Source organism: Triturus cristatus, chromosome 2_1, assembly GCF_964204655.1.
Source record: "Triturus cristatus chromosome 2_1, aTriCri1.1, whole genome shotgun sequence".
NCBI lineage: Eukaryota > Metazoa > Chordata > Amphibia > Caudata > Salamandridae > Triturus > Triturus cristatus.
The window spans coordinates 1,021,416,412-1,021,441,996 of record NC_140581.1 but is presented as its reverse complement, the minus strand read 5'-3'; the positions used below and the strand labels follow the sequence as shown (position 1 = coordinate 1,021,441,996).

The 25,585-nt window shown below is 47.5% G+C and overlaps 1 protein-coding gene across 1 annotated transcript in view; it reads right to left on the bottom strand.

The window, feature by feature from the left end:
* Positions 1–24,798, bottom strand: part of JAK2 (Janus kinase 2) — a 1,019,755-nt gene extending 994,957 nt beyond the window's left edge. Inside the window, exon 1 of the mRNA XM_085635055.1 lies at positions 24,507–24,798. The gene's annotated coding sequence lies outside the window, so the exon portion shown is untranslated. The remainder of the gene's footprint in view (positions 1–24,506) is intronic.
* Positions 24,799–25,585: the final 787 nt, after the last annotated feature.

Here is a 25,585-nt window from a genome sequence, read left to right as displayed (position 1 = left end):
ATGAAAAAAAATGCAGCGGTCTACAATAGTTGATCGGTTATCTACTGACACTGCTGGAGGATTTTTGATGATTAACACAGAAATGGGTGCAATTAGATCTTTTGTTTTGCAAAAATCGACTTGCGCTTGATATATTGTTGGCAAAAGAGGGCGGAGTCTGTAAAATGCTGAAAGCGCAACATTGTTGCACATACATTCTGGACAAAAGTGTTGAAATTGGAGGATATATAAAAAATATCACAAACTGGAGGAATATTTGAAACCACTGGAAGTTGACAGTGTATGGAAGAAATTAACAAATAGTCTTACTACCACGGGGAGCTCGTTTTCTAACATAGGGAAGAATATTATAGGTCAAATAATACTGCCAATTTTGGGAATAACACTATTAGTCTTAGCAATGATGATATGGTTCAAATGTTGTAAGAAAATAAAAATGTATGAAGTGAATGAAAATGGAAGGAAAAGAAAGTATGAGGAAATACAACTTGAAGAAATGAAAGGAAATCTATATAAAAGGATGAAGGGTTTACAGTACAGAAATGAAAAGGAAGGAAATGAAAAGGTTGAAGAGATTTGAGATGTGCTAAAGTTGGCATCTGATTAGGTGGTGGGAAATTAGTGATGGCATAAAATGCCATCAGAGAGGGGATTGATGGAGCAAGGACTCGTATAAAAGAGACTTGCTCGGAAGCAATCTTCTCAGATAACTCCTAATCCCGTAATAATTGTGTTTGTAAATACTAATAATGCATCACAATTCGTACATTTAAGCTTATGGGAAGCTTGCCTATGTGTCGTACTAACAAGTAACCCGAGTGTGATTAAAATGACTGCTAATGCAAAATTCTGTACTGCGCATGCATCAACTACATCTATGTAGTAATGACAAGTTCTTGCTTGGAGGGAAATCTTTGCAGCTGCGCAATCGCTTTCAAGATGGCCGCTTGGAACTTACATGTTAATGCGCATGCTTTTGCTGAAACTATACCATGCAAATTTAATAAAATGCTCATGCGAAAGATTTATATAAGTAAAGGGGGTTAGAGTAGAGATAGATGGTATACAGTGAAATCATTTTATTTTGAATTTAATATGTCTCTTTCTGACTTCTTTATTAGTTCGTATTTTGGGCCTCAACGGATGACCGATGTCCATTCCCCACGTGGTCTCCGCACAGGCGCACTTGTAACCCGGCAGGAACCATGACGAATGCACTTGAAACTCAATCAAGGCCACAACCTCTACATGTCCTGGGAACAAAGTTGTCTTCCTGACTGATGAATGAAGAAAATATTAAAATGTATAATTTTGATCTATAAAAATGTGAACTCGGGTGGGAAATAAAGCATGGGAATTGAAAGTAGATTAAGGGGCAGGAACATGGAACAATAAGCTAAAAGAAAAGTATTAAAACCTAGCATGGTGTGATGATCATCTCCCCGTTTCCTGTCCAATCAGAGTAAGGAGTTTCATAAATTTGAAACATTTAGGTGTGGTACATGCCATTAGAAAGTTATAATTGAGGTAGTTAGTTAGTTAACACACACCGCAGCGAGACCAGAATGCTGAGAGATTGAGATGCTGTCCGAGAATTGAATAAATGCTGAAGAAGAACCATTTCCAGCCTTAGAGTTTTTGAGCCAATTAATTAGAAGAACATTGCGGAAGAACCGAGGAGGCACATAATAGAAGATGATCGCAGAAGAATCGAGGAGGAAGATAGTGTCAGAGAGCGGTGCGACGCAGGCGTTGTATCTAGAAGAGGTCATCTATCCTCTCCCTGAATCCTGTCCTGAGCCTTTGTCTCCTGATCTGTCCCAGGGGACCCATTCCAGCTCCTTGGCCAAGGGGTTGGTTTCCACACGATTCTAGGGAACTTTAATTCTGTGAGGTATGTCATTGTACTGGTTTCTGGCATATAACACAATGTCATCTGCGTATAGTGATATAGCCAATGGTCGCTACCTAAACCTCAAACATAAGACTTAACAATGCCCGAGTCCTGCCTTACCACTGTCACCAATCTGGTTAGTATGGTTGAAGATGCAACCAAAAAGGCTTTGCAATGGAAATTAAAAGCTGCCTAACCCCCCAAGGCTGAAGTGCGTCCGTCATCCTTACATAGCCTTTATGCACAGCACCACGTATAGTTTTTGGGGAATCCATGAACACTGGTGTTCGAATAAGCACACATGGTGATAGAAAACATAACCCTGTGTGGAGTAAACATCCCTCCTTAAATATTCAGGAGCACAGACATCCAATACTCCCCAGCAAAACACCAAACACAGAAACACAACCAATTTTCCTGACAACTCTCTCCTAGTCAAATACTTATTTAGATGCCCAGATGATAACTTATTCAATACTATATTTGTATTCCAAAAGTGCAGAATATCTTGCCTTCAAATGGTACAGAAAGTTGGACCCCTCTCAACAGTCTGTGCGCCATGAAATGCTCCTCTTCCGTGGAAACGTCCATCAAAATATGCCCCACTGATATGGCTGATCTGAAGGTATGTACTGCCCTGTACGTCCAACCATCTAATGCAACTTCCGACATTAATTTAATACATGGACAATGTCTGAACCCACAGGACCCAGACACCCATTCTATACACCAACAGGTCAGTCTTCTCCAATCCAACGTGAGATTATTATTGTACTTCTAGACTCTGCTATCGACCCAAGCTCTTCTTCAGCCTTTCCTGCAGGACCTGGTATCATCCAACATTTCCTGGAATCCCCCAAGCCCTGAGGTGGAGAGAGTGAGAGCATTCCTTTACCAGTCGATGGAAGGAGTCTTGTGGCTCCATCAGAAGATTCCTATGACGGGGGAGAGAGATCCGTAAATCTCAGGGAAGTTCCATCAGAACTGGAAACTATACTTGGGATGTCTAGATCAGGGTGACCAGAATCAAGTCCGCCCCAGGTCTACGCACCGAGCTACCACCCTTGGAATCATGATAAGGACAGAGCCTGAGTGAAGGAGACTTTGGTCTGGCTTCATCAAAAACCTGGGGGCACCTGCTCTTCAGAAGACCCCATGGGGTAGTAAAAGCTTCTTCAGGTCCACAGCTCTACTGTGGAATAGTATGCCAATAGATCTTAAAACAACCCAATCTCTTGCTACGTTCAGGAAGACCTTAAAAAAACTGGCTTTTTGTTTTTTTTACCAGATATAGTAGACTAATACCCACCCTCCTGTGGCCTTTTAATTAAAAATAGGAGACTAATAATCACCTTACTTAAGTCAACTAGCACCACGACGCCTCCGGCATTTGTTCATGCTTAATAAATTCTCTCATTCATTCACTAAGGATGGAAAGGAATATTTGCTCTTCTTGCTCCAACTGTGAAGAAAAGCATCTGTCGCCATTGCACCTGGGTACAGTCTCCAAATTAAATACCTCGGGAGCTGATGGTCGAGGAACATAGTAAAATAATTCATCGCACAGGGACCCCACTATCACATAAGAGCGCGAAATACCAGGCTAGAAGTTTCCACAATCTGGAATCCCAAAAATGTCTGGATTGTCAGTCTGTTGTCACATTCTGATGATCTAGCCGATATTTTACTGTCACCACCACCTGATTTTCTACGCAAAGTGACAAAAATTCTAGGGCTGCTCCAACAGGGCCTTTGTTTGTGTTCTGCTGCAGGTGATTCATCTAAGCAGCGCTGAAATATTGTCAATATTCAGCAGAGCGCCATATAGTGCTTTCTCTTTAGTTCAGCAATTATAACCAAGGAACTCGGCCAAGAGTTCCAAGCAGATGATATGAAGGTGACCACCTTCCTCCAGTAGAGGACCTCCCCAGCCCAGTATTCTCATGTTTGATTCGATCGTTATACCAATGGCTGAGCCAAAAGTCACTCTCCTGTTTAATGCCTCTATATGATTCAGCCACCACCAAATTACTGTACTGGCATCTTCAATAAAGGTCATCTGTTAAAAGTATGCAGACACCTTCCTTAGATGTGATGCTCAATAAGGAAGCGGTTCTGGAAAATTGCTTTGATGGAAGATGAGAGAAGTTCCATCACTCAAAGCCAGTTGATGCAGATAAATTCTGGTCTTTGTCAGAGCTTTCCTTAGCTTCTCCCTTATCTTTTTGGCTGGAAGTTTCTATGTTGCCCGCACAGAGTCTACAACAAATCTTCAAAAAGGTCCTCTTTTATCTGATCTCCAAATCTGGCTTTTCCTCCCATTGATCACAAAACCCCGAACCTGACTTTTCTCGAGTCAACGATGAACTTTGTGAAAAATGTGGACATCCGGCTGTAGAGTTCTTGAGTTGCTGCAACTTTGTCCTCCTGAATGGTACAGGATCATTTGGTCACAAGACTTCTCAAACCTTATTATGAAAAGGTTTTCTCAGTCAGCTCGCTACAAACGGAGTCTCCTTTACAACTGAAGTCTGACCCATTTAACATAGGTGATCCGAAATTATAAGTTTAATAGTGTCTTGGTCTCCTAATGGCTCACCAGCTATGAATATGAAACGGTCCTCATTTATAGAGAATAATCCATTTTGGATGATACGCAGTTTGGCTTGCGAAGTGGCCACAGCACCGGATCAGCACGAATTGTGACCAGTGAGGAAATTAGGGCCACATGAGACAATTGGAGGTAACGCAGGCCTTATCCTACTAGACACGTCTGCAACATTTGATATGGTCTTTTCATTAACAGTTTACAGAGCTTATGGATAGAAGGTGCAGCCTATATTTGTTGAACTCCTACCTTGCGGACGTGTCCAAGTGGTCTCTCGCAATGATTTTACATCTGAGTCCTTTTCCTTGCTTTGAGGGGTTCCACAGTGATCATCATTGAGTCAGACCCAATTCAAACTCTACGCCACTCCTTTGGCACCTCTGATTAAGTCCTTTGGGTTATCATTAGTGTCTTATGCGAACGACACACAGATTGTGGTTTCACTCTCCAATAGGGGTCCTAATAAGTGACATTTTTCGGAATTGTATGAGTGCAGTTAGTCGATGGATGACAACTGCCTTAAGTTAAATTCATCCAAGACGGAAGTCATTCTATTCGGTAACAAGACCTCCTAATAAGGTTGTTTCTACATCTTTTTACACTTCACGAATAATAAAGAAAATTGCACAATTTCTGTCATTTGATCTTCTAAAGACAGCTGTCATCACTTTAGTCCTATCAATTGCAATGCTCTATACCAAACCATACCTGAAAGATATCTGAATAAGCAGCAAATCCTAAAAAACTCTGCAGCTCAGATGCTCCTAAATGGCCCTAGATTCCACTTGGCCTCTCAAACTATCAGTAAGCTAAATTGGCTTCCTGTGAAGCAGCATGTAGTCTTTAACGCCTTATGGACAAGGTCCAGCCTATCTGAAAAAAAGATTCAGATGGTATTTGCCATGAAGTACTCTTCATACCAGCTACGCCAGTAATCTTGATAGTTCCTCCCTGCAAATGCGCCTCTTGGGGAGACAGGAGCTTTGTTATCTGTACTGCCCAAAATTGGAATCTTCTTCCACAGGAACTGAAAGTAGCTACTTCTCTATCAGCTTTCAGGAAATCTTTGAGTACATGCCTATTAGACAGTAGAAGTGTGGTCGGTGCCTGCTCTTGTCACATACAGCGCCAAGACACCTCCTGGCATTTGTTGAGGTCTACAAGTTTGATCATTCATTCAGCTCATCTTGCCTATGATGCCTATTCTGGGCCTGGGTGTTAAGGTCCGCCTGCATCATATCCATCATCCAAGCCCCCCACCAAAAGTCATTGCTGTCCATGCCATCATCTGCATTGGAGATTGAGGTGGGATGGGGTCTGGTGTTAGGGGCAAGAGTGTTGTTGGAAATCCCACGGACCAATCCATACTGGCTGGTTTTACTCTGCGTGCTTTTGGGCAAGGTAAGGGAGGTCCCTCTAAAGCCATAAAAAGCATCCGCCCCACCTGGTTGCTCCCTCGTCTTATTGCTATGGCAGGAATCTGACTCATGACCGCAGGGGTTTTGAAGTCCCCTGTGGGGCTCAAATGTTTTCACTCCCTAAGAGGGGTTTGGTATCGGTTGCAACTGAAAGAAGCAGTTGCTTCCTAAATAGCTCTAAGGCACTGGTCACCTTCTTTTTGACTAAGGTATCTGCTACCTCTAAAAAGTTGTCCTCTCAAGAGATGACTTTCTCCTCCATTTACTACAAACTTCTCTTGGGTCGTTTTCTGCATATTGCCTGAGGGGTCCTGCGCTCTCTATAAACTCCTGCATTATGAGGCCGAGTTAAAGGACACAACATCCTATGAGGTCAAACGGTACAAAGCCCAATGTGCTGCCCATGTGAAACCACTGGCACACTCAATACAAACATCCAGCAGCACAGCACACTCTGGACATGGGTGGGGGGGGGGGGGCTATGATTTATAAGCTGTACAAAAAAACACTGTCTGCTGAATGCACATTTTGTGAAAATTATATTCTATCTCGGTTCTTAACATCTGAATATTTATATCCGTAGTCACCAAATGTTTGTCCATAACCCAACTATTCACGACTTTTGGACAGTCAATCAAGAAATTAAAGCTCACAATGGAATGGTCTGAGAAAGTGCCTGCGGAGTGATTTTGGGAAGTGAAAAAGGGGATAAATAAAAAAAAACAATTTTTCACGCAGAAGGAATTTGTTTTGAGAAACAAGAATATGTTTTACTATGCGTGTTCAGCTTGTTCAAAACTTCTTGTACCCCAAATCGGACACAAAAATCATTACAAATATTTTCCTATGTTGAGTGCAATTGAGAGAAGAGGAATCTAAACTTGGCAAGGACAAATAATTAAACTCACCGCCCACTATACCTATACCAGGTATATTTCAAGGCTTCCATTCTAAAGACTTTAAAAGTTGAGTATGGTCATATATTGGACCATAGTAAGCAATAATATTATAACGTTTTGAGTTTATAACCTGTTCAATAATCCAAAAACAGTATTTAACTGCAAATGGAGTAAAGCAACTAATGTTGAGTCTTTTGTTAATTATGAAAGCAGTGCCTCTATCTGGGCCAGATACGGACAACAAAAACAGTTTTTAAAATCCAGGGATATTTAAATTGATCCGCTTACTTTCCTCTAATAAAGTGTGTATTCTGTAAAAGGATAATGGTGGGAATGTATGGTAAAAGCACTATAAAATTGCATCCCTCTTTTACTTACTGTTTAGACCATTGACATTATAACTAACCGTGGGCAGGTCCAGCATTGGATTTGCACTTTTTGTAACAGAATTCTTTGTTTTTTATAATCGGGAAAGCATTCAGTAACTGTGTTTCATCTTTAGTATCAAAAATTGAGCATTCGCCATATGTCTGCTTCTGAGGCTGATCTTAATATTTTGTTTTCCCTTGCAGTGCTTCCCCAGAAGAAAAACTGTACTAAACTCTTACAATACCACCCCCTCGATCTCCTCCCGCCACTCACACACCCAAGCCCATCTATGGCAACTTCCATGTGGTTGGTGTATTCTCATTTCACCTATGGTTGCTTGAGTCCAGTTTCTAGTGCTTAGAGCTTCACATCATAGTCAAAAATGTGTCGGCTTCGGGTAGCTCAGCCCAGAAATCATTTAGCTTAGCTGGTTAAACAAACTGTGCTTAAGCTCCTTTTGCCTTGAATTGTTCGATCATTTGTTTAAACTCTCAACAACATTGAGAGGTTTCATATGAGAAGCAAGGAAAGATTTTAAAAGAAATGTTTGTTTCCACGTTGATGTTTCTTTGTTATATTGCCTTTCTCAAAACGTTTTCTTGAATTCAAAAGTCCTTAAAATAAAATACAGGTTTGAACTGTTTTTTAATGGGGTGGAAGGCACTCTATCAACTTTCGCAATAGGTAGATCGGCTTGAGGCTGTGTAAGAACGTACTTTGAAATCACTTTGGAAATTTCTTAGACTGTATCCTTGTTTCTATCTCAGTTCTCTAGGACACCGACCAGTCGAAGATTTGCCTTTTGGGATCAACTTTCAAAATCTTCAAACTTAGACTTAACATTATTTATCTCTTTCTGGAGCTGCGCGTCGTGTTGGAGTGAATCATTTGCAAATATTCTATAGCAGAGAACCTCAGTTCTTCTTCTTCACACCTGGAGTTTAGATCTTGTAACTTCTTTTCTAATATGTCTAATTTAGGTTCTAGTTTACCAACTATGTGTACTGTCTTAATTTCATGTACTTCAGCAAGATGTTGCTAGAGCAGTAAGACCACCTTTAAGTGTGCCTGGGGTTTCTAACAAATTACACCCATCCTCCTGATCTTTCCGGATTTCCAGAGGTGCACCTTCACATGTCCCTGCAGTGTTAGAGTCCTTAATTTTTGCACTTTAATTTATACTTCCCTCAACACTTTCCCATCCACCCCAAAGGACTTCAGTTTAATCTTGGCTCAGTCCCATTACTCACTGCCCCAACCAGCTGCTGCTGCTGCTTCCCACCTCCTTCAATACCAATGTGGCCTATTGCAGTCATTATCACCATCTTAGTCCCAAGGCTGCAGACTAACTTACTTTCTCAAACACTTCTCTCGTAGAGCACAGAGGAAAGGCAGCAGGCTTGTGCAAGGAAAGTCCTTGGAGGAGACGGGAGCACAAGCTCAGCTTCACCGTCGCAGGCTTAAACTCCTGTGCACAGGTTAATATTTCAAAAGTCTCCAATCCTCCCTGTTTCTGGGATGTTTGGTCTGGCTGGGTCAAAAAAGGAGGATTCAATGATGTAGCAGAGCCTCTGTACACGTAAAGAATGTCTCTGTCCTCTTGGGCTCACAGTTAGATTCAAGATTAGAATTAGGCTTATGATCAGGGTATAGCTTTAGTGCTAGTTTTAGGATCAGGGCACAGAGGAAAGGTAATCTTCAGGGTCAGCATTAGGTGTTAGATCAAGGCCTGCATTATGCACAATATAAGGCTTAGGTGAGAGGCTAGGTTTAGAATGAGCCAAAAGATCAGTACCCGGCTTAGGTTCAGAGCTCTTCTATATTTTAATACATACAAGACTAGTTGTTGGATATTATAATACCCAAGCAAGAGCATGTTTTCAGGTATTCATATTTCACCGTTTTTTTATTTAAGATGTAATTGTTTTATGGGATTACAGTTTTGCCATTATGATGTATAACCCTGGTGGTCTTCTGTCACAGTTTATAGCGGAACGACAACATGCTCCCACTCAGAAGAAGTGTTCCGCTTTCTTTAAGGGCCGCTACCCTCGATATCACAATTTCACAACAGCCTCTCTCATGCTTGGAAAATGCTCTGGCGCACCAACCGGGCTTATCAAAGTGCAAACTGCAGCTTATTGGATTGACAAGCTTTGGTGGTGTGCTGCAGCGTTTTTCAAGCATGAGGAAAGGTTCTTCTGAAGATATATATTTTACAGAGGCGACTTTAGCATTTTTGTACTAATGGTTAGATCTGGCTTTGCACTGAAAGGCTGCTTTTGTTTGGTAATAACCTTGGGCCCATATGACAAATCGGCAGAAAACCTTCCAAAAAAAGCCCATACGAGTTGGTTTCAGCCCAGTAAGTTTCATGCAGATGCTTAAAGCTGGGGCAAACATTTTACATTACCCATTTTAACACCCGCAGTAAGCTTTTGGCGGAGCTACAGAAAACATGGATGACAGAAACTTCACTGAAGTAGGGATGGAAGTGGAACTTCACTCAAGGAAGTGCCTTTACTTGATCAGACATAAATCTATTCAGTTGTTTTGGAAAAAAAAAATAGCATTATAAAAGTCTTTTTCTGGGACTCAAATTAAACAGAACTGTCAATCAAGATAGAGTTAGCTGGACCTTTAGTTCGTGGACAGTCCTCAATCCCCGGTTTGAGACATTCTGAAGACCCCCAAGTAAAAAAAAAAAAATACATTTAAAAAAAAATGAACAAGTCCTATTGGACAAGGGATCTTTTCCACCCATTGTCCATTTCAGGCCAGGTCCAGTGCGTGGTCTTCAAAGACAGAACAGGGTGCCTTTGAGTGGCTGGCTAAGAGAGAAAATGTTCTATTGTGGCCGACGTTTGGTCCACACAGACCAAAAAATAGTTTTGAAAGGTGACATAAAGGGATTAAGAGAGTACTTCATAACTACCAGACCTAACAGGGTTACAACCTCTACAGGAACTCCGTAACATAAACCTAAATACAAATTTGCTCTTGTTCTGGGGGGGAGAGAAGGGGGGGGGGGGAGGAGGATGACCCATGGTGGCATGGTTATTTTAACATGGTGTTGAAATAATACAACTAGTCTCTTCCTCTATATCTTTTCAGAACTGATTAGAGTCAAGCAAATGACATTAGGTCTCGCTGGAACACCGCTTCATTACTAGACTGTGAATCACGCTCTAAAATATTAGTGTAGACTTTACTTTAAAAAAACAAGCTAAATCTATGCAGGAGTGAAGGAACTGCTGAAATACAAGCTTAGTATGTCGATTTTATTCTGAAGTAAAAACAATTGTCTTGAATGTACATATCACTATGTTCAATGTTATAAAGAGCTTACAATAATCATAGGCTATCTTGTTTCGATAATACATGGCTTAAAACGGTAGACTCTTTGTTTTGATCGTTGGTCCCCGACGTGTAGCCTGTGAGCAAAAGGTTGATCACAGCACACTAAAATGGTGCTTCCCGTAAGGCCCATACGTATTTTGACAGTTTTACAGTGGGCATTTATTTTCCTCAGCAAGGAGAATGAGGAGGCATTCCTGTTTAGTTTGTCTGTGGACCACTGCTTCCCAGACACTAGTTCTTCTGGCATGGTCTGGCAGAATCACAGAAGAGTCAGAACCTGAAGCACAAAGGTTACATCCCCTTTACACTTTTAAGTATAGTAGTAATATATTGTACATGAATTGGGATAACTGTGCATTACAGAATTGGTAACGATTATTGAGCTTTTGATATTAACTACCTGGACAATTATGAAAAGAAAAGTGATTAGTGTGGCATTTTGGAAACAGCACGTGTGTTAGCTGAGTATTTTTGTTAACTGAGAAACAAGCTATCTCGAGATTATTGGGAGTCTAGAAAGTGTGTAAATGGAGGGATAACGTGAAGCTTCAAATTTTTGGTGGGATGATGGGGAACTTCCAGGTGCACGGTTTGCTTCCCCTCCTTTATATCTGGCCTATTGACCTATGTTACAGAATGAGGCATGCTGAAGAGGCCAATGTCAAATAAACTCTACTTCAATGGCACGCACTGATTCTCCCAGGGCTGCTACTGTGGAACTGGGACTGTTCAAGCTTCCTATCTGAGTTTCAGGCAGCCAGCAGATGGTGAACAATAACATAGTAAAAATTATACAGTTGTAAATCAAGAGGGAAAGAGTCATCCACCTGCTTGACTGTATTTGGGTCAGTTAAAGAACTGTTAAGCAGAACAGCTTTCTCCACAATTCCAAGTGAATGGCATACAAATTATAAAGCTGCATTGACCGCTGATTTATCAAATGCAACGCCAATGAATATTAGGAGGGCTCTATCGGTCATTATACAATTTGAAAAGTATGCGCTGGAGGCAGTGTGTATTCTTGAAGAGCATAAATTAATCACTTTGGAAACATGAAAATTGTGATAACTGCCGCAAGACAGAAGACTGTGCAAAGGCCATGGTGTAAAATGGTGTTAGAGCCTTGCAGGTTTTCACAACAATAGTGGTCAACTATGCAATAAACTGCACTATTGTCCATACAACCTACCACAAAACCTTTGGCGATAACCTCAGCCCATCTTAAAGGAGCCTACATATGCCAATACATGTTGACCAAACTCCCGAAATCATCATAACTTTAATAAACGAATATACTATTTTCTTCAAGATTTCACTGATTTTTAGAGAGGATCCACAACTCACTGATCTTTCAATTCTACAAATTTCTGATGAACACTGCTGAATAACATGTTTCATATTTATTATTTACAACTACATTTCTCAATCGCCCCTTGAAGACGTTGTTCTAATTCTTCTTGATAATAGTATTAAAATCCAAGTACGTTTTACCAATGTCTCCAACAAGCATAATGTGTCACTATTTCCGAAATATCAAGGAGGTAGAGTCACCAACATCCCTGTAGAGCGGTCCTCTACAAATTGAGTAGTTTATATGTCGTTTCAAGTTTTTAATTTGCCAATTATTTTTGAGAAATGTACTGAGACAAACCCACACCCTCTCTAAATTGTTCTTCAAATTCTTTCATTTTTAGTCACTGTCGCTATATTGTAATCTGAAATTTAATATTTGCTACTGAACAATACACAAAATACAGTCAACCATGCTTATTTTCATGTGATATATTATGTGCATTTCAGTCCTTACTTGTGTTTCACTCACTTTACCTGTTCGGGTGTTGCTCCTCTTTACATTAGACACAAAAACTGCCCATTGCTCTAACAGTGGAGGATGGATCACTTGTTTACTGCTTAAAAATACCATAAACCGTGTGACCAATAGGAGCCACCATGTCATTGATTTCCTTCCTTCCACGGTGCATTCTGCTTTCAGCAACTTATTTAAACGTTTAAGATCCAAAAACATCTAATGCACATGCATTCTTTAGTTGGCTTTTATGACAAAAAATGTTCATTTGACTTCTGCCCGTGTTTGGTTAGTTTTACATTTACAAACAAGTACAAATATGTTATTGCTTTGTTCGCTGATATGCATGATTTTGTAGTACTTAATAATCAACAGAAGAAACGATAAGCAAATACCAATATCAAAATATTGAAGCAAGTAAAGTGTATTTCGCTAAAAATACAAAACAGAGAATAGAAATACTGGACAAAAAGGAGAATCGTGTGTGCCATTTGAATTGATTTACCTATATTTCAGATAAATGAATCGTGGGAATCATTTATAAAGATGTCTCAATATCAGGTTGTTTGTGCTTGCAACAAAGTGTCTTTAAAAAAACGTCCTTGTATTTTCTTGTCAAAAGAATGGACGCAGGTGCTGCTCATTCTAGTCTCATTAGGATAAGAGCAAAAAACATATTATATGACTCAGAGTCTTAATCCCACGTTGGCACAGGCAAGACAATCAATTGTCCACTAGAACATCAATCTAGGCCTTCTGTCACCTAAAACGATGGCTATCCACTCCCTTGAAATAGGTCCATAACCATCAAATGTCTTACTTCACCTTGTCCAGAAATGCACTGGACGATATATGCTCTCTCCCCTCTTTTCCCTCCCTCCCTATTTTGCTATACAGTTTATTATGATGTATAGTTCTGTATTTTTTATTACTCTGTTTGCATATAATTTTTCTCTAAGATCGCTATATCTATATATATCTATAAAACTGCAATTAAGCTCTCCAAAGCCTCCCACTACGACACCCGGATAAAGGAAGCCTCAAATTCCTCTAGGGAATCCTACCTCATCGTGAAGGAGCTATTAAAAGTTCCCATCTCTCCCTTGCCCACCACCCCCCAGGTAGACAGAAGCAATGACCTAGCCGCATATTTCAACAATAAAATCGCCCTTATCCTCACATCCCTCCCTCCCCCCAGCCTCCCCACCCGCAGAAACATTACTCAGCCCCCCGATCAGACGGGAATACGTCCCCAACTCGAGACATTCAGGCCAGTAACGCATAACGAGGTGGAAGCTACCCTGAATAAAATAAAAAGCGGATCTCCTTTAGACCCCGCACCCTTGAGATTTCTCAAAAACGTGGCCCCCGCTATCACCCCTACACTCACGGAGCTTATCAACTGCTCACTTGCACAAGGATCAGTTCCCGACAGCTGGAAAAGTGCAGTGGTGAAGGCACTCCTTAAAAAACCCCAGCTCGATCCAACTGATATGGCAAACTACCGACCCATATCCCTCCTCCCGGGGATTAGCAAGATCACCGAGAAACTGGTGAATAGTCAACTCTCCCGATTTCTCGAGACAAATAACATCCTACGGCAATCCCAAACCGGGTTCCGTCCGGGACACGGTACAGACACCGCCCTGCTTGCCGTCATCGAGGAAGCAAGGCGCATTCTAGACTCAGGAGGATCAGTGGCAGTGATCCTTCTGGATCTGAGTGCCGCCTTCGACACGGTCAACCACCGTGTCCTCCTTCATCGATTGGCGACAGCAGGGCTCACCGGGATGGCACTCAGCTGGATAGAGTCCTTTCTTACTGGACGCACGTTCCAGGTCTGGGACGGGGAATTCCACTCGTCCACACTTCCACTTACCAGCGGGGTTCCTCAGGGCTCCTCCCTGAGCCCCACACTTTTTAATGTGTATATGGCCCCTTTGGAAGATGTGGTATCACCATTCGGGATAAAAATCGTGAGCCACGCTGACGACACACAATTGGTCGTCTCCCTATCCCAACTAGACGACCACCCAGACAAATTACCAAACTGTCTCACCGAAATTCACGGGTGGATGTGCGAATCGTCATTGAAACTCAACGGGTCCAAAACCGAAGTGATGCTCATGGGCAAACAATGGGCGACCATCCCCCCGGCGATCTGGCCAGACGTGTTCGGGGAAATCCCCACCCCGAAACACGAAATCAAGACCCTCGGAGTCTGGCTAGAACCCGACCTCTCAATGAAGACCCAAGCGGCCAAAACGGCCGGGACCTGTCTTGGGCTTCTGCGGACTATCCGCAAAATCTTCCCCCTCCTACCGCCCGTGTCCAGGAAACTACTAGTTCAGGGCCTCATAATGTCGCGGTTAGACTACAGCAATATGGTCTACCTAGGTGCGCCGGAAGCTACCTTAGCGAGACTGCAAAGAGCCCAGAACGCAGCAGCTCGCCTAATCATGAGCGTACCTCCCAGAGTATCCGCCAAACCCGCTATTAAGGCTCTGCACTGGCTCCCAGTCCGCCAAAGGGTGGAATTTAAAGCCATGTGCACGGCCCATAAACTAATCAATGAATCGGGACCTGCGATTCTCAGCGGCTTGGTCACCCCCTACATAGCACCGAGAGCTCTACGGTCTGAGAACGAGCACTTGGCCAACATCCCCAAATTCAAGAGAACACTTACCGGAGGCCGACGTTTCTCTGTAAAAGCGTCCACTGGTTGGAACTCCCTCCCACGCTCCCTCAGACTGGAGCCCAACTACCTGACGTTCAGGAAAAACTTAAAACCCTCCTGTTTCCTAAATAAACCCTTCGCCCTTATCCCCCTCAGCAGGTTTTAATCTTCACAGCGCGGGGATGCCCTCGGGTCACCAGGCGCTTTACAAGTTGCTAAAATAAATAAATAAATAAAATATACATGACTGTTACTATATATTGTTTCTTATGGACTTTATTAACGGTTGTAACTGCTTTTTCTCTAATAAATTTAAACTTAATAAAGATCAGGCACGAGTCGTTGATTCTAGCTATATGGGTTGTATGGGAGTTAGTTTGTGTAAATGTATTTTTTCCATACACTCCTTCCAGCTTTCACAGGAATTTGACCATTCCCGCAGAAGGCCAAACCCAGTATAATATGCTGGGTGGCAGTGATTTTAAGTTCACGTGACAGAATCAATTGCTTTATTCCAGCATGTTTACCAGCTTACTATAAAGTTACATAAACAGATTGCAGTTAATAGATTAAACACGTCACTTATTTCACTTTGCCCCACCAAAAAAAAAATCTACATTTTTGCCAGATCACATCCAATAAAACAAATATTGCTTTAAACAACTCAAAAAAATCGAAAAGCACAATAATAAACAACTGTCAGAACTACCGCAAACACAAGGTTATATACAGTGGAAAAGGTTTGATAAACATACTTTGTGATGAAAATTACTGAACACTAAAAATAAAACACAATAATCCACCACTACGCCTGAAATGTGCCTCTGAAATGGTTCAGGTCACCTTTGTTGGGGAATGCGGTCATTCATTCTCTCTGTAGCGGTAAGCTCTGCTCTGCCCTACTGACTTCATTTGGGAATTTAGAGGCTAGTGAACCATGGCATCTATGTCTGCGGATGGCTCACTTAGTCTCTATAAGCATCTGTCAAAGGCCGGCATTTTCTCGAATCCATGGTATTGTTCTAGGTGACTTCAAGCTTTACAACTACTATAGTACATTGTAGTAGAACCGAAACCGGAAGTGAAACATAAAAAAACCACAGCCAAAGTGTTAAAAAGTGTCCACCATTGAAAGGCAGGCCTCATCTTTGGTGCCTGTGTCAAAAAAAGAACAGTTTCTGCACAAAACGTAACCTGTTTGCAAATATTGCACGTTTAAATGCCAAAAACACTGAGGGTTGAAGTGCACACAGGAACTGATCAGCCCTTTCCATAAAAATAAAAAAAATCAGAAATGTAGTTCAGCAGCCTCACACTTTGAGTAAATATCGGACTTCTTCCTCAAAGAACGTCTGCAGCACATTTGGGACTGTCGCAAATGCCCGAGCACTCACTCAACTGTGCATAAAGAAATATGCACGTGGACATGCAATAACAGAGCCTACACCGTACTTAACACTCCCTTTGTGTCTATGACTAAAAGATTTACGTGCTGAGAATGCCAGTCACTCTCTGATTGTCGGGACATTCACTGCCGCATTTTCACCCTAAAAACGGACCTGCTATTAAAATTTAACAGGAACGAATGTACAACTGCTTTCAAGTTAGGAGACCTGCAAATGTATTCTGCATATCTACACAGCTGGGAGACAGTGAAAGTTCACCACCTTTTACAGATTGACAGACTTGGAAATTCAATCAAGTGACAGAATGTCCCATGTATGAAAATTAATTCACGAGCTCGAAACCAAAGCCTGTGATTCTTTAATGTGAATTTGCAATCGTAGAATAAGCACTTTGCGCACCTCAGTGGAACTTCGAAATACCTTTATGGATAGAACATGCTGTGCTGCGTTAATGCCGCACTCTTTCCCTCAAAATCTCTCAATAGACTGTAATGCTCAGCAATATGGTGCGCAAGGATCCTATCAAAACATTGGCATAAGATGTGGCGTTCCACATAATCAGCAGACGAGAGAAGCAAGGCGTGAATAACATAACACGTCGAGAACATTCTGCATCAGGAGTTTAGTATAGCACCAGCCTGCTGCCCTCCGACATATCAGCACTACTGTATATGTTTTTTCCTCTACCAACGACACCATTCGACGGAATTAAGACTCAAATTCAAGATACTTTGCACCACGTATAAGGCATATTGGCTCAAAGGACGTTACAGAAAAAATACCCCCATTTCATCTCGGCTAGGAAGCCACAGTCACATATGATTCAAATGGAAAAAAAATACAGAGCCACACCCTGGGACTTCAGAAGCCTCTGTATGAAATGCCCTGAACCCCAACCTAAAGAGGATTCAAAACATAGCTGTTCGTTCAAATGTAGGTGGCCCACAGTTTGCATCAGCTTCCATTTTAACTACTAACAAGCATTGGCAAAGCCAACAGGTCTCGCCTACGCAAGAGCTATTGGCTTTGCAAATGTGTTTTAGCCATTGTGTCTACCAGCGTGGCTGCTGTTCAGCACGGCTAAAATTTAGTGGCATAGAGGAGAGTGGTGGAGTAGTGTAAACTGGTGTAGAGTGCAGTGGCAATGAATTCAGGGGAGTACAATGCAGCGTCATAGAATGCAGTGGCATAGATTAGAATAGTGCATAGTAGAGTGGAGTGGCACATTGATGCGGCGCGCAGAATGCAGTGGCACAGAGTGGAATGGCGTAGAGTTGAGTGATGCAGAGTGCAGTGGCGCAGAGGGGTAGAGATGTGTAGAGTACCACAGAGTGGTGCAGAGTGGAGTATAATGGCATAGAGTGCAGCTGTGCAGAGTGCAGTGGTTAACAGTAGAGTGGCGTAGAGTGCAGTGGCATAGAGTGGAATGGCCGCTGAGTAGAGTGGTGTAGAGTAGATTGTTTCAGAGTAGAGTGAAGTGGCATGGAGTGGTGTAGGGTGGAGTGCTGTTGCATAGAGTGGCACTGAGATAATTTGCGTAAAGTGGCATGAAATGCAGTGGTGCAGAGTAGATTAGAGTGGTATGCAGTGAACTAGCATAGCGTGCAGGGACATAGAGTTGAGGTTTACTGAGTAAAGTGAATTGGCAAAGTGAAATGGCATAGAATGCAATGGCATAGAGGGCAGTGTTGCAGAGTGACAGAGTACAGTGGCATAGAATGAAGTTGTGCAGAGTAGATTGGTGTGGCCTAGACTGGAGTGGTGTAGAGTTCAGCGGCAAAGAGTGCAGTGGTGTAGAGTAAAGTGATGAAGAGTGCATTGGCGTAGAGTGGTACAGGGTAGAGTAGCGAGGGGTAGTGTGAAGAGGCGCTGAGAGGAGTGGGGCAAAGTGCGGTGGCATGGAGAGTATAAAGTGAAGTAATGCAGAGTAGAGTGCGGTGGTGCAGATAGAGTAGAGTTGGGTATGCATGGTATGGTAGCACACTACCATTAAAGGCAACACATTTTCAATTGAAATCACCATTACATTTGCAGGGACATACACTTTTACTAATAAAACTATACAGTGCACAGACGAAAATGTGTGGAAATTGCATCACTAGAGTGTAATTATTTGTTTTGATCATATTAAAGTATTTCTTTCCAACACACTACAGAAATAACAAAAAAAAATGTGCTTTGTTTGTGTTCTTAATCTGGATATAATCTGAAATACAATATTCATTTAAATGTTTTCATGTGGTAGAGAAAACTCTTTCCTATCTACCCCAGTATCCAGCAAGATTTTAACATCAATCCCCTCACTTTAAAGTCAGATAAAGAAAAATAAACAAGTGCCCTTGGAAGACAGCGCCTACTATTTGAACTCAGTCTTTGAATGCCAAGCAAATGAGATAAGAACAAGATTTACAGGCCTGTTTACCGAAAGGGAGCACTTGGAAGGATAAGACAGCATCTGACATTTGACCTCAGTCTTTGAATGCCCAGCAAACGTGACAAGATAAGATCAAGATTTAAAGGCCTGTTTACAAAAAACGAGTTTGCGGAAGAATACCATACATATGCTTTAGGCAACGGGAGGGACAAACTGTACCTTGACAGCCTAAATCAAACAAATTCAAAAAGAATAGATGATGGGCGGAATACTGAACAAATCAAACATTCACCCCCAGTCACAGATCTGGGTTTAATTCACTGTTTTTTTTGCACGCCAAGCAGTTCCAGTTTAGACCCAGGCACATGCAAATCAGTTTTCACAGTACAGCCCGAACTGCCAGGCCAGGTCCCTTCTGGACCAGAAACAAGCATCCTGTGGCCGGTTTCTGGGTATCACCCCTCATGAGCAAGGCTAGCTTGAATCTGGCATGGGACCCAAGCCCGGGCAAAAAATTATAATGCTCTAATAGCATACTGAGCTGAGCATGCTCAGGAGCACACAGCAAGAGCACTTTCCTAGAGGAAGGTTGAATGGGTCCAAGGTTATTACCACAGGCTGAGATCAATTCAAACACTGCAACCATTACTTATTCTGGGGAAGGAGAAGTTGCAACGAGGAGGGGGTGTAAAATTCACTGTGCGAAGGAGGGGAAGGTGTGTGCACCGGGGCAGGTGTGCAGACGGGAACGGTGGGAGGTCTGTGCATCGGCTGAGGGTGGGTGTGGGGGTGTAAGTTCAGCAGGGAGTGTTGCATTTGTAATGAGGTGTGAGCACGGGGGACGGTGTGTGCATACTGCAGCGAGGGGAAAAGTGGGCATATCGCACTGGGGCGGGGAGACGTGTGCACACCACACGGAGGGAAGAGTGCACACCGCACGAGGGGGGATGGAGGGTGTGCACACCATATAAGGGGGACAAACAGTGTGCACACCGCACTGGGGGAGACAAAAGGTGAGCACACCGCACCGAGCGGTGGGGTGACAAAGGTGTACACACCGCACCAGGGGGGACAAAAGGTGTGCACACCGCACCGGGAGGGACAAAAGGTGTGCGCATTGCACCGGGAGGGACAAAAGGTGTGCGCATTGCACGGGGGGGGGGCAAAAGGTGCGCACACCGCACCAGGGGGGGGACAATAGGTGCGCACACCGCACCAGGGGGGGGACAAAAGGTGCGCACACCGCACCGGGGGGGGGGGGGACAAAAGGTGCGCACACCGCACCAGGGGGGGGGGGACAAAAGGTGTGCACACCGCAGGGGGGAGGGGACAGAAGGTGTGCACACCGCACCAGGGGTGGGGGGTGTGCACACCACACCAGGGGTGGGGGGTGTGCACACCACACCAGGGGTGGGGGGTGTGCACACCACACCAGGGGTGGGGGGTGTGCACACCACACCAGGGGTGGGGGGTGTGCACACCACACCAGGGGTGGGGGGTGTGCACACCACACCAGGGGTGGGGGGTGTGCACACCCCACCAGAGCGGGGTGGGGTTGTGCACACCGCACGGGGCCGGGTGTGCACACCACACCAGGGGTGGGGGGTGTGCACAACGCACCAGGGCTGGGTGGGGGGTGTGCACACCGCACAGGGGCCGGGTGGGGTTGTGCACACCGCACCGGGCCGGGTGGGGGGGGTGGGGGTGTGCACACCGCACCGGGGCCGGGTGGGGGGGGTGGGGGTGTGCACACCGCACCGGGGGCGGGTGGGGTTGTGCACACCGCACCGGGGCCGGGTGGGGGGTGTGCACACCGCACCAGGGGTGGGGGTGTGCATACCGCACCGGGGCCGGGTGGGGTGTGTGCACAGGTGGGGTGTGTGCACACCGCACCGGGGGCGGGTGGGGTGTGTGCACACCGCACCGGGGGCAGGTGGGGTGTGTGCACACCGCACCGGGTGCGGGTGGGGTGTGTGCACACCGCACCGGGGGCGGATGGGGTGTGTGCTCCGGGGTGGTGGGTGTGCACACCGCGGCGGGTGGGGTATGTGAACCGGGGTGGTGGGTGTGCACACCGCACCGGGGCGGGTGGGGTATTTGCACCGGGGTGGTGGGTGTGCACACCGCACCGGGGTGCTGGGTGTGCACACCGCACCACCCACTCCCAGGTGGGGGGTGTGCACACCGCACCAGGGTGGGAAGTGTGCACACCATGGTGGGGGGTGTGCACACCGCACCGGGGTGAAGGGGTGTGCACACCGCACCGGGGTGAAGGGGTGTGCACACCGCACCGGGGTGAAGGGGTGTGCACACCGCACCGGGGTGGAGGGGTGTGCACACCGCACCGGGGTGGAGGGGTGTGCACACCGCACCAGGGTGCTGGGTGAGTACACTGCACCAGAGTGCTGGGTGAGCACACTGCACCCAGGTGGGGGGGGGGGTGCAAATCGCGGTGGGAAGAGCGCACCACACCGGGTGGGGGCGTGCACACCGCACCGGGTGGGGGGGCGTGCACACCGCACCGGGTGGGGGGGTGTGCACACCGCACCGGGTGGGAGGGTGTGCACACCGCACCGGGTGGGGGTGTGCACACCGCACCGGGTGGGGGGGTGTGCACACCGCACCGGGTGGGGGGGTGTGCACACCGCACCGGGTGAGGGGGGGTGTGCACACCGCACCGGAGTGGGGGTTGTGCACACTGCACCGGAGAGGGGGGTGTGCACACCATGGTGTGGGGTGTGCACATCGCACCGGCTCCCGGGGTGTGCACAACGCTCCGGGGTGGGAGGTTCACACCGCTCCGGGGTGGGAGGTTCACATCGCACCGGGGTGGGGGGGGGGTGCACAACGCACCGGGGTGCTGGGTGAGCACACTGCACCCAGGGTGCAAACCGCGGTGGGGGGTGTGCGAACCGGCACCGGGGGTGTGCACACCGCACCGGGGTGGGGGGGGGGTGTGCACACCGCACCGGGGTGCTGGGTGATCTCAATGCACCCAGGTGGGGGAGTGCAAACCACGGTGGCGCACCGGGGTGGGGGTGTGCACACCGCACCGGGCTGGGGGTGTGTGCACAGTGCACCGGAGTGGGGGGGGTGTGCACACCATGGTGGGGAGTGTGCACACCGCACCGGGGTGGTGTGCACCCCGCACCGGGGTGGTGTGCACACCGCACCGGGGTGGGGTGGTGCGCACACCGCAGAGGGGTGGGGGGGTGCGCACACCGCACAGGGGTGGGGGGTGCGCACACCGCACAGGGGTGGGGGGTGCGCACACCGCACAGGGGTGGGGGGTGCGCACACCGCACAGGGGTGCGCACACCGCACAGGGGTGGGGGGTGCGCACACCGCACAGGGGTGGGGGGTGCGCACACCGCACAGGGGTGGGGGGTGCGCACACCGCACAGGGGTGGGGGGTGCGCACACCGCACCGGGGTGGGGGGTGCGCACACCGCACCGGGGTGGGGGGTGCGCACACCGCACCGGGGTGGTGTGCACCCCGCACCGGGGTGGTGTGCACACCGCACCGGGGTGGGGTGGTGCGCACACCGCAGAGGGGTGGGGGGGTGCGCACACCGCACAGGGGTGGGGGGTGCACCGGGGTGGGGTGGTGCGCACACCGCAGAGGGGTGGGGGGGTGCGCACACCGCACAGGGGTGGGGGGTGCGCACACCGCACAGGGGTGGGGGGTGCGCACACCGCACAGGGGTGGGGGGTGCGCACACCGCACAGGGGTGGGGGGTATGCACACGGCACCATGGTGGGGAGTGTGCACACAGCACCGGGGTGGTGTGCACCCCGCACCGGGGTGGTGTGCACCCCGCACCGGGGTGGTGTGCACACCGCACCGGGGTGGTGTGCACACCGCACCGGGGTGGTGTGCACACCGCACCGGGGTGGTGTGCACACCGCACCGGGGTGGGGTGGTGCGCACACCGCACAGGGGTGGGGGGTGCGCACACCGCACAGGGGTGGGGGGTGCGCACACCGCACAGGGGTGGGGGGTGCGCACACCGCACAGGGGTGGGGGGTGCGCACACCGCACAGGGGTGGGGGGGTATGCACACCGCACCGGGGTGGGGGGTGCGCACACCGCACAGGTGTGCAAACTGCGGTGGGGGGTGTGCGCACCACACCGGGGTGGGGGGATGCCCACCGCACGGGGGTGCACACACCGCACTGGGCTGGGGGGTGTGCGCACACCGCACCGGGCTGGGGGGTGTGCGCACACCGCACCGGGCTGGGGGGTGTGAGCACACCGCACTGGGCTGGGGGGGTGTGCACACCGCACAGGGCTGGGGGGTGTGCACACCGCACCGGGCTGGGGGGAGGGTGTGCTCACTGCACCGGGCTGGGGGTGTGTGCTCACCGCACCGGGCTGAGGGGGGGTGTGCACACCGCACCGGGCTGGGGGTGTGCACACCGCACCGGGCTGGGGGGGGGGGTGCACACCGCACCGGGCTTGGGGGTGTGTGCACACCGCACCGGGCTTGGGGGGGTGTGCACACCGCACCAGGCTTGGGGGGGTGTGCACACCGCACCGGGCTTGGGGGTGTGTGAACACCGCACTGGGGTGGTGGGTGCGCACACCGCACCGAGTGGTGGTGGGTGTGCACACTGCACTGGTGGTGTGGGTCTGCACAACGCACCGGGGAGGTGTGCACAAAGCACCGGTGGGGGTGCACACCGCTCGGAGGGTGGGGGTGGTCGGTGAGTGTGCACACCGCTGGGGGGGTGGTCGTGCACACCAGGGGGGTGTGGTTGTGCACACTGCACGGGGGCGTGCACACAGCACTGGGGGGTGGGCGTGCACAGCGCACGATGAGAAGAGAATGTGTGCACACTGCACCAGGAGGCAGATGGTGTACAAACTGCACTGGGGGTGGGGGGAAGATGTGCACACCGAGGGTTTGAGGGGGTGATGTGTGCACTATACCAGTTGATGATGTGCAGAATGCATATGCATAACGGCGAAGGAGGAAGGTGTGCAAACCCTGCAAAAGTAGGCTTGCAAAATGGCCTGGTGACAAGCAAATATTGCTGGGTCATCGGTTTATAAAACACACAGGCTAGGAGCGTGCAAATCAAGCACAATGACATGCAACTCGTGCAGGGGCTTGCAAACGGAACAGAGTGAAGAGGGACTGCAAAACTGCGTACAGAAGAAGAGTACAAAATGCACATGGGCACGCCCATCCAAAACTGCGAAGGATGCAAAGATGTGCCAACTGCGCAGTGAGCGGAAAGGTCCTCGCAAACTGCACAGGAGGGAGATTAGTGCAAACAATGTAGGCATTAGTGAGGATTGAGGGCATGCAAACTGCCCAGGAAGGAGGGAGAGTGCAAACTACGCAGTAGACAGAGGTGTGCAAAACTGCCCAGAGAGCACAAGCGTTCCAAAAATCCAGGAGGGCGTGCAAACAAATCGAACGGTGGAGCGTGCAAACTGCGCAGGAGGGGGCGTAAACCGTGTTGGAGGCAGGGGCGAGATTACTACCCCAGATTGGTCAAATTAATTTAAACGAAGCCTGCGATTAAAGGCAGTCATGATTAAAGGCAGTCGAGACTCGCTACTAAACTCACCCGTGCAGGGGCCCCTAAACTCTCTACTGCGGGCGACCAGTCAGGGACAGTGGGTTCCTCCCTTAATGACACAGATAACTACGGCACGTATATCACCACTGGCGCAAAATGTACCTGCTGCACGTCCAGTCTTCAGTCTGTTGCCGGGCTCCCTAACTCTTGGCAGGATGACTTTGCCTTTCCCTTTGAGTATGCCGACGTCCGGGCCCCAGACAGCTGGAGACCCATGTGAACAGGGCCGGTGTTGATGAGTGACTTGAGTTGACGAAAGCCACCCGGCCTATACCTGGCGTCACGTTCGCGTCGCCTTCTCTGGAGGTGGGGTGGTCAATATTGACGAAATGGGAAGGACGCTAGGGTGCCATCGTCCAGCAGTATGCGCTGCGCCTGCGCCACTCTTAGTTGTGACACCCAATGAAAGAACACTATATCTCGCGCATGCGCAGCCGGTTTGTAACCCGCTGTCACTTGCGTTCGTATGGTACGTCGGTAAAGGGTTGAACGCGGGTGCTTTCCTGTCAGTGAAGTCACTTCGAACGTACCTGCTTCCTCCTCTCTGCCTGAACAGAACTACCCGCCGCCGGATTCCTGTCCGAGCTTTCCGGTCTTTTCCAACCACAGCTATCTTCAATGCCCTGCGCAAGAATCTTCCATATAGGAGCTGCGGTGGTGCTCCTGAAAACGCCCACTAAAAGGCAGCGAGGACGAGGGGCTCTCGGAGGAGTATGTCGATGATGGAGCTCTGTCATCAACAGATTATTGGTCCACCCAGCCCAAAATCGGTTGGGCGGACCAAGAGTTGTGGAGAGAGTATCCGTCACCTTTGCGACGAGTACCCTTTCCATCAATCTCTAAATCGGCCCCCAAGGTTTTACACTTGTTGGTTTATTTTATAGTGTTTTAGAAATCGCAAACATGACCATCATGGCATCAGAGCGCTTTCCTGTTCAAAGAGAGAGCTGAATGAGGGTTGGAGTACAGTAAAGCATCTGTTATGATACTCTGTACATAGAAGCCGAAGAGCAAGGTACAACAATAGTAGGATACAGTATACAAAGGGGTAAAAGTTTCAAAAGATTTCACTTATGTTGTCTTTTTCTAGTAGTAAGCTTTAGCTTTCTTCTTGAAAAGCCTGCATGATGTAATTGCTCTCGTTGAAGGCGGTGGAGAGTTCCATATTTTTGGAGCAGATC